General features: G+C 49.3%; 1 protein-coding gene across 25 annotated transcripts in view; it reads right to left on the bottom strand.

Moving 5' to 3' along the window:
* NFASC (neurofascin) overlaps positions 1-10333 on the bottom strand; it is a 197916-nt gene that overhangs the window by 162821 nt on the left and 24762 nt on the right. For 2 of the 25 annotated variants that reach the window (XM_058275062.1, XM_058275065.2), the window contains exon 1: positions 1082-1367. The exons of 21 other annotated variants lie outside the window; for them this stretch is intronic. The gene's annotated coding sequence lies outside the window, so the exon portion shown is untranslated. Of the gene's footprint in view, positions 1-1081; positions 1368-10333 lie in introns of those variants that run through there. 2 more of the 25 variants (XM_058275043.1, XM_058275068.2) reach the window with 1 other exon arrangement.

The following is a 10333-nucleotide window of genomic DNA, read 5'->3' as shown; positions in this document are numbered from 1 at the left end:
CCTGCGTGGCTGTGAGCATGGAGTGCAGGGAGCACCCTGCAAAGTTGAGTTCTGACCCCTGCCCCGGGGGAGTTCTGTCCTGCCTGTGGCGAGGCCACCACCTTCTACCTGAGCCAAGTTCCTTCTATAACCTGGAATCAGCCTATTTTGGCTCTAATGCAGCCTCAAAACTTCCTGAGAGAAAAGAGAGATATGGAATCTTCTATCCAAACACATTTTAAAGTCACTGGGCCAAGGCCAGGCCTCAGCAGCCCTGCACCCTCAAGGAGGGCAGGACAAATTGTCCCCTCCCCCCGCCTCCCTATCCCACCCAACTCACCCCCAAACCAGCACACCCTCCTCAGCTGTCGCAGGCAAAAGGGTGTCCTAACTCAAGGCAGCTCCGGGCCAGAGCCACGTGCAGGGTCCAAGGAGCACCACCTGCTCCTGAGGAGCAGGGCCACCCAGGTCTTTCCGGGTTCTGGCCTCACCCTTCAGCACCTGAACCAGGACCTGTTCTCCAGCCCCACAAGCAGCAGACAGCAAAATGGACCATTGGACCTTCTTCCCAACCACCAGCTTCTCCATTCTTGGTCCCAGACTGAGCAGGGCAGGCTCGGCTGGAGGGAGAGGGCTGCTTTGGGGTGGTGGAGCCCAAGCAAAGGGCTGAAGGACAGAAAGGAAGAGGCGCAGAGAAGACCAACCCAGGCGAGGGTCAGGCTGCGGCACTAACGTGGGCTTTGCAAGTAGACACACAATGCTGAATTCTCTATCCAAAAGCTCTTCAGCATCTCACTTCCCCAGCCACCCCTCATTCCTCAGACCACAGCTCCCCTGCCTGCCCACAACTAGGATTTTGCAGCCTTGTTTCTTGTCTCCTAAAATTTTCAGCTCACTGAGAATGTGAGACAATTATCATCCCCTCTATCCCTTCTAGCTTGCCTGCTTCATATTCTAGATTCTACCACCAAACCACTCTACTGTGGGCTGGGAAGCCTCCACCTGCCCTTGTCCACAAACACATTTCTAGTGCCCCAGGGAACTATGCACCATCCTCACACACACCACTCGAGCCTTTCAGGACCACAGCGGAAGGACTCACCTGGAAGCAGGTAGGGTAGAGTTCACCTGCTACCTCGCTCTGAAAGGAGTCATGGTGTGATTCATCCAGGGTCTCCTCAGTCTCCCACCATGGGGACAGAGCAGGATGGAAAACGGAGCATTTCTCAGGCCCGGGCCACAGCAGCAGCAGACTGCGGCCTGAGCCAACGCCCGGCTAGACCTTCCCCCCGGGTGCTGGCCCCAGAGCAAACACTGCAGCCCTGCCCGGTGGAATCAAAATAACTGCTGATTTCCCTGCTCCTTGCCACCCCCTCCCGCCACCTCCCGAGGCCTCTGTGGCATAAACAGGGCTTTATTATCTCAAGCCCACCACGTCCTCCGAGAGTGCAGTGAATGGAATCCACACAATACACTCGTTTATTAATAACCACTTGTCCCGTCCCTCTGCCCTGGCTGGCTCGCTCACTCACCGCTGGGTCCCCCTCATGCATAATGGAGGAGTTGTGTGGCTCATGACACAAGCCATGCTGTGCTCCTTGGCCCTGAGGGAAAGACGGAGAGAGGTACCAGGCCGGGCCAGGCTCCCCGGGGCGGCGGTGGTGGGATGGGGAGCAGAGCCCCTAGACAGGATCCCAAGACGTCATGCACAGCGTGGCGTGGGTGGTACTGGGCCTCCCCCGCACACAAGCCCCCACATGAGCCCAGGCCGGGGACAGCAGCGGGGCACGTAACATTTACTCAACACCCACCCTGCCCGTCCAAGGCCATGAGCTGGCCCTGCGCAGGACAATCGCTCTCCGAAACGTCGGCCCACTGGTGCACTTGTGCTCTGGGGCCTCAGGACAAGCCTCTCTCTTCCACTGCACGGCCCACCACTGTCCGATCACAGCCAAGAGTGTGCCCTCATCCCCGCGTGCCCTGCAGGCTGAATATAAAATCTCCAACCCCCAGCAGCCCTCGCGGGAAACTTTCCATTCACCCCAGCACACAGGGGCTCAGGGTTTCTCTCAATGTGTGAGGCCCAACCCTCCTGGCCTGCTGTGGGAGTGAACCTTAAACATACCCTTCTGGAGAGAGATGTGGAGATCGGATTGAAAGGTCTTAAAAATGTTTATGCTCCTTATAAATCCCATTTCTGGGAGTGTATCTGAAGGATATGAAGGATAATTAGAATATTTAGTCACACAAATGCTCATCAGAATATTGCTCATAATGGTAAAAAATAAATTAGAAACAACCTAAAGAGCCATCATAGGGGCTGATAAACTAGGCCGGTGCCTGGTTTGACAGGCAGCAGGGCGGGGAAGCCACCAGCGTTCTGCAGTCGCATGACCTGGGTTCGGTCTCCTAGGGACTCCCCAACAAAGCTCGACAGGCCGGAGGGCAGGGCGTGAGGCAACAGACAGGCACTCCTGCGGAATCTGTAAGGTGTAGTCCTCCCCTGCCCCTCCCAGCTTCTGGGGGCCTGCTGGCGCTTCTCGGGCTTCCACCTCCGCTTCGGTTGTCCTACATTCTCCCTGAAGTCTCCCCCTGCCTGTGTCCATTCTCTCCTTCTCATAAGGACCCCGGCCATACTGGACTAAGGGCCACTCCTGCTTCAGGGCGACCTAATCTTCACCCACTGAATTCCATCTGTAGTGACCCTGTTTCCAAATAAGTTCACAGTCCGAGGGACATCTATTTTCAGGGAACAAAATTCAACCCAAAATAATGTGGCATTGCCATTGTGTGACCTTGAACAAGTTACTTAGCCTCTCTGTGCCTCAGTTTCCTTATATGTATATTCAGGATACTAATAGTACTAATCTCACATTACAAAGATTCAATGAATGACTGTGTCTGATACATACAATAAATGCTAAAAAAAAAAATTAGCTTGTATTACCATTACTATTGTATTAGTCAGCCAAAGGGGTGCTGATGCAAAATACCAGAAATCGGTTGGTTTTTATAAAGGGTATTTATTTGGGGTAGGGGCTTACACATACCAGGCCAGAAAGCGTAGTTACTTCCCTCACCAAAGCCTGTTACGTGTTGGAGTGAGATGGCTGCCAACACCTGCCAGGGTTCACGCTTCCTGGGCTCCTCTCTTCCTGGGGCTGGTTTCTCTTCGGGCTCAGCTGCTCTGCTTTCTCCACAAGGCCAGCTGTAGACTATCAAGCAAACGGCTCGTCTCTCTTCCTGAGGCCTCTGCCTGTGTTTACTGGAGACTTCTTCCTCACGTATCTGCTTCTCTGTGTGTTTACTTTCCGAGCTCCAGGATCAAAACCCCGACCTCCCTTCTCTGTGGTCCAGTTTCTCTGTAAGTCCTCGCCCATCAAGGGGACCCACCAAGGGGGCGGGGACTCAACGTCCTACTGATGTGACCCAATCAAAACCCCATTCATTATTTAATCAAGTAAAAGTGAAACCTCTGAATCCAACAAAACCCAATATGCCCAGAGGAACAGACCAGTTTACAAATATAATCCAGTATCTATTTTTGGAATTCATAAACAATATCAAACTGCTACAACCATCATAAACAATGAAATATTATATAGTATTAGAATGATGAAATAGGTTGAATATTTTAATAAAATGGAATGTTCGGTGCAAAAAAGTAGATTACTAAAATAGGGTCAGAATGGCTATCTTTGGGTAGTGAAATTATAGCTAATTTATATTTTTTCCTTTGTGCATACTTGTATTTTCTAAATTTTCTACAAAGAACATAAATTGCTTTCATTAGCAGGGAAACCTTTTTTTCCCCTTGGATGGTACCCACAGCAGAGCGTCATTCCCCAGCACAGAGCTCAGGGCTAGTAGCCCCTGGTCCCGGCCGCTGCCCTCCCTGCGGGGAGGTCTCACCTTGCCTTGCCTCTGACCATCACGTCCCACTGTGCGCCCATATTGAGCTGCAAGTCAGCCTCAGCCCCAGGCCGTGGCTCTCTGCAGCTCTACCCCCTATCCCCAGCCTGGCCTTTCTCCAGGGGCTGCTGCTGAGCTATTTCTCTTGCCTGTGATGACCACTGGGCTAATGGAGTTTGCAAGAGCCTGGGAAGGACAGCGGAGAAAGGGGAGGTGCTGGCCCTGAGATTCAGAGCCACAGTGCACACAGAATGGGGAGAAGAAGGGGGGGGGCGGCCCAGGTGGGGATGGGGCAGAGTCCTACCCAGGCAGCAGGAGCCGCCTCTTCCAGGCCGGCAGGGTAGGGAGGGTTTAATGCAAAGACGGGGATATAGCCCATGTGGAGAGGAACAGGAGGAGGGAAGACTGAGAAAACCAGGCAGGCATCCAGATGACCCCTGCGGGTGGCCAGCTCCACTCTGTGCTCACTCTCAGGTGGAAGCCACTGCTTTGGAGGGCCCTTGACTTTCCCCTCCCAGAGGCAGCCGCACCAGCGCTGTCTCTCAGATGCGCAGAGCAGTTCCTTTCTCAGCCCGGAGGAGGACAGGGCGTGGGGAGGGCTGTGGGGGTGGGCAGAAGAGAGCCGCTGGGCCTGTGTCACATTCACAGAGGATACCGGTGCCAATACAGGATGGCTGGAACAGCTGGGAGCCGAGGGAGGTCGCCACCCCGACCGAGGCAAGGTGGCCAAGCCACGCTCCTACCCTCCCCCACCCCACAGGGTCACTCCTCTGCACCCGCAGCCCCTCTCTGGAGGTGACTGGTATGCGAAATCCAGCCCACCCACTCTTCCACCCTAGAGCAGGTCAGTGAGATAATGCTCACGGATGGTGGAAGGGAGAGTGGTCCTGCAAGAGACAGCCCACGGGAACTGAGGGATCAGGACGGGGACGAGCAGGCCAGAAGTGCTCAAACCATGTTTGTTATCTGACTGTGAGTACTGCAGCAAAGGGCCATTCTCATCTGCAGGTGCACCATCCTCACTCCACGGAGGGAGAGTGAATTCCATTGCAACAGGAAACTTGTCATGGAGTATTTTCTCTGCAGTATTTAAGCAGAAGCTGGGTAACTTCGGTGGGAGGAGCAGTACAAATGCCAGAACTGAGTGGGAGGTGGGCTAGGACCCCCTCTGAGGGTCTGTCCAGTGCTGAGAGCCCAGGATTACACAGGGTTAGAAGCAGCCACGGAGCAGCAAGTCATTCAGCAGTGAGCCTGTGAGGAGCGCATGTGTGTGCGGAGGGGCACACGCGTGCGGAGGGGCACACGTGTGAGGAGAGCGCGGGCAGGCCCATGGCCTGAATCCGCTCGTGGCTGCTTTGGCGAGGCTCTGCTGAGTAGGTGTGTCAGTGGGTGTGCCTGTGTGTGAGCATGTGCTTGTGAGGCTATGAGAAGCTGTGTGCGTCTGTCTCTGGGGAGGGATTTTCAGCCCCCATGTATATGCCCCAGTGAGTGTGAGCAGGCTCTGCTTGGCTGTGTGTGTAAGAGTACCCTGGTGTGTGCAAGTGCCTCGGTGTGTATTTATGTCTAAGATGGCGATATCTAATTATGTCTGGCTCAGTGGGCATATGTGTATGTCAGTCCCATATGTCTGTCTTGTTGTATGTGTGTACCTTAGTGTGTCAGTGTGTAGGGCTGTCTTGCTGTGTGTACTACTGTCACAGGACATTGTTTGGGCTTGAATGCGTGTCTTCTTGGGTTTACAGGCTTTTTGTCATTGTGTGTGTACCAATGAGTTCCAATACATGGATGTGCATTGAACGTGTGGGCCTGTCGGTCTTTATGTGTGCGTTTGTCCCGATTCCTGTACGTGTGTATGCGTGTGTGTGGAAGCAGAAGCAGGAGAGGGTGGCAGCCCCATGGTTTCTCTGCTGTTAGCAGAATACTCTCCAGTATCCCCCGAGTGAGTCCTCCACATGTGTGCCTTGCAGCAGCTCCTTGCTTCTGCAGAATAAAATCCAGGGGCCTCCCTGTTAGCATGTGGTCCTCTGATTACACTTGCTTTTCTCCAAATGCCCACCTCCACACCTCTGTTTCTTTGCCTAGAATTCCTTTACCCCGTCTCTGATTAACAAAATCTTACTCATCCTCCAGGCTCAAGGCCGAGGGCCCCTCCTCCAAGAAGCCATTTCAGTCCTTTGGCTGGGTGCTCTCTGCCCCTGGCTCCCAAAGCCCATTACGTATACTCACTATGCACAGCTCCCATTCCACTTTCTTTGCAATGACATATGCAAATATTTCCTCCCCTACAAGGTGATGCATAACTTACATTCAGGGAGTTCATTCTGTCCTTTGTAGCTCCCAAGGTGCCTGGTCCAATGTCTTAAACACAGAGGTCCACAGTCAATACTTACTAAACTTTATGGCTTGAGTTTAGCTGCCCAGAAAATGGAAAAAGGGGGTTAACTGAGCAGGCACTGCCTTGGGTGCTTTAGAGCTGGGCCCGTGTGCACCAAAGACCTGAGAGTCTCCAGCCCTGGTGTGCTGCGAGGCAGGAAATGCTGCTGAACTTCTCTGAACTCAGACTCTCATTGTGTCTGAAGGAGACTCCTCTGGGAACAAATGCCCAGGGTCAAATGAGGACAGCTCTGCCATTTTCTTCATTCTAATGAGGCATGCTTCCCTAAAAACTGACCTCTCCCTGCTCTGAGAGCCCCATTCACCCTGCACCTCAGATGGCTGGAGCCTGCAGCCAAGACTGAATTCAGTCAGTAATTTCTCTCAAGCAACCTTGATGACCACCACCCCCTCCCTACCCCCGCTTCCACACATACAGGCACATATTCCAAACCCAATGTTCTCTCAGATTGGCTGGACATCCTGCAAGATCTTCACCTCCAAAGCTGAGCAAGACCCTGGCTGCTGTTGATGGGGAAGGGAGCAAGGAGTACTCTCCAACGCGGTGCCAGAGGAAAGACCATCTGGGCAAAGATGGGGCTGCTTCTCCTGCCCCTGAAAAAGCCAGCAGAGTTTGACTCAGAATTTGGGAGTCCTCTATGAGAAAGGCTAAAATTTGACAAAAGACTTGGCATTACCAAATGTTGGCAAGGATGTGGCACACTGCTGGTAGAAGAGAACTTGGTACAATCATTTTGGAAAATTGTTTCGCAGTTCAGTTTCTACTAAAGCTGAATAGAATTACATTCAATGAGCCAGCAATTCCACTTTTGGGTATTCACCCAGTAGAAATTAGGGCTTATGCCCACACACACAAAAAATGTTCAAGAATGAATACAGAAGCTTTAATCATAATAGTCAAAACTGGAAATAACACAAGCATCCAACAATGGTTGAATGAATAAGTTGTGATATTTGTATACAATAAAATACTACATAGCAACAAAAAATAACGAACTATTAACATATACAACAATACGAATGAACCTCACATAACCAATGATGAACAAAGAAAGTCAGATACAAAAGTAAACATACTATATGGTTCCATTTATATAAACGTCAGAACAGGTTATGGTGACAGAGGTCAAAAAAGATTTACTTTTGGGAAGTGGATTTGGCCCAGTGGATAGGGCATCCGCCTACCACATGGGAGGTCCATGGTTCAAACCCTGGGCCTCCTTGACCCATGTGCAGCTGGCCTAAATGCAGTGCTGATGCGTGCAAGGAGTACCCTGCCACGCAGGGGCGCCCCCTGCCTAGGGGAGCCCCACGCTCAAGGAGTGCGCCCCGTAAGGAGAGCCGCCCAGGGCGAAAGTAAGTGCAGCCTGCCCAAGAATGGTGCCGCACACACGGAGAGCTGATGTAGCAAGATGACGCAACAACAAAGAGACACAGCTTCCCGTGCTGCTGACAACAACAGAAGCGGACAAAGAAGAACACGTAGCAAATGGACACAGAGAATGGACAACTGGGGCGGGGGAGGGGGAGAAGGGGAGAAAAATAAAGTACAAAAAATTTTTAAATCTTTAAAAAAAAAAAGAAAAGATTTACCTTTGGGGAGCTACTGACCAGGCAGGGACACAGAGGAGTCTTTTGGGTCTGATAATGTTCTATATCTTTGTCTGGTAGTTGTTTCATGGATATAGACATGTAAAAAACCCATCAAGCTGTACACTTAATGTATGTGTGCTTTACCATATATAAATTACACCTTAGTGAAAATTATTTCAGAATAAAACGAATCAAAACCAGAGTAAGGTACCACTTCACACCAACTAGGATGGTCACAATCAAAAAGTCAGATAATAACAAGTATTAGCAAGGATGAGGAGAAATCAGAACCCTCATGTACTGCTGGTAGGAAAATGGTGCAGCTACTTTGGAAAACAGTCCAGCAGTTCCTCAAGTAGTTCATTCCAAGGTATATATCCAAATGAACAAGAACTTGTTCACAAATATTTATAGCATCATTATTCATAACAGCCCCAAAGTAGAAACAACCCAAATGTCCATCAGTGGATGAATGGAAAAACAAAATGCAGTATGCTCATTCAATGGAATATTATTCTCCTATATAAATGAATGAAGCTCTGATACATGCTATGACATGGATGAACTTGAAAGCATTATTCTAAGTGAAAGAAGCCAAACACAAAGGACTACATATTGTATGATTTCATTTAAATGAAAAGTTCAGAATAGGAAAATCTACAGAGACAGAAAATATATTAATGGTTGCTTAGGACCGGATGATGAGCATTGAGAGGTGATGGCTAAAGGAGTGCAGTGTCATTTAGGGGGTAATAAAAATGTTCTAAAATTGATTGTGGTGATGCATACACAACTGTGATTATACTAAAAGTCATTGAATTGTACACTCTAAATGGGTGAATTTTATGGTATGTGAATTATCTCAATAAAGCTGTTAAAAAATTGTAACAAAAGACTTTGCGGTGAGTTAAGGTATGGCACAGCCTTGCTCTTCTGTCTGGTCAAATCTAGGCTCAAGACCCTTCTCTTCCTTAGCTTCTCTCTACCTTGTTTATCTCCTTTTTCACTTCATCTGACCTTTTTAAAGTTTGATATACATTTTAAAAAATGACAGTTCTGATTCCAATCATGAGATCTGGAGACTGATGACTTACCCAAACACCCCCAGGATGAGTAACTCTCTCGAGTCTCTAAATCACTAAAGCATTCTTTCTTGCTTTGCTTTCAAGTACATCAATACCCAGCCCAAAATAAATGACTGCTGGGCTAAATGAGACAAAGACATGGAGCGGTTTTCAGAAGTGCTATTTCCCTGGAGGGCGATATTCTTCAAACCTTGGAATGAGGTGGTTACCGTGGCACTGCAGTGGAGTGGGGAGCTATTCTCAGTTCTGAAACTCTGCTAACCTTGTCATCCACCTTTAAGGCCTGGATGTAAAATGGGGGCAGTGTCACCAGCCTCCGAACTCTCCCTGAAACTGTGTAAGAACCAGACTACACTTCTCTGACCTTCCCTCCAGGCCACTCCCAAGTCTTCCCAGTTCTACCCCTTGGCTGCTGACTTTAGCTTCATGAACCAGAAGGAAAAACAACCACTACCCAGTAGGTCAGGCATACCCAGAACAGGGGTTTAGGTGCTTTGCCCAAAGCTTCTTTGCCAGACTTCCAAAGCTAAAATATTTAACCTATAAAAGGAAGCCCCAGGGGTCCAGGCTACAGGAAGAGACTTCCACATGCATTCCACATTTTTAGATTTTTAAAACTTAACTCATCAAGGTACCAGGTCACCTGTACTTCTTATCAGCCTCCCTTCTCACATGGCCCCGAAAAACGCAGAACAGTGAAAATAGTCATGTTCTGTATGTGATCTCCTTCCTTGCCAGACTGACAGTGGCTGGAATAACTCAAAAGAGAGACGCTGCCCCTGTCAAGATGGGGAGATGCTTGTTCTAAGCCTTTGGGTGCTCCCCTGACCCCTCTCCTCTCCAGCAGTTGGGCAGTACTATTTTGTGTTAACCACCCCACCACACCCCAGGCTATATATTCCTAAAATGCATGCATCTTTCTTAAATTTCCTAGAAGTGTATATAATTCAATAACCATCAATATGTTTTTATTATATGCCTATGGAGACTACTGACTCACCTTTTAAACAAACATTTGAATTTATATATTCATATGAGGGCTGTCTCCTTCAAAGAAGACCCGGCAGGAGGCTACATGCATATCCCAAAAACATGCAGTGCTTAGAACATTTCCAAAGCTTCTTTTTTGGAACTGCTTTCAAAACCTACAGCACATTCTTTTGAAGGACCTTTATGGTGGCAAATTTTTATACTATTACGGTAGATTTGGGTTTTTCCCCCTTAAATTGAAAACGAGTGTCAAGAATGGTAAAGATGGTGGGTGATGCAATAGGGAGTACTTTTAGTATCTAAAGCAAAGCGAACAGCAGTCAAGAGGCTCTGAAGGCCATTCCTAGGGAGTGTGAGATTAGGTTTTGAATATTGGCTTC

The sequence above is a fragment of the Dasypus novemcinctus genome, chromosome 13 (assembly GCF_030445035.2).
Source record: "Dasypus novemcinctus isolate mDasNov1 chromosome 13, mDasNov1.1.hap2, whole genome shotgun sequence".
NCBI lineage: Eukaryota > Metazoa > Chordata > Mammalia > Cingulata > Dasypodidae > Dasypus > Dasypus novemcinctus.
This window is presented reverse-complemented; position numbering and strand designations above follow the sequence as displayed.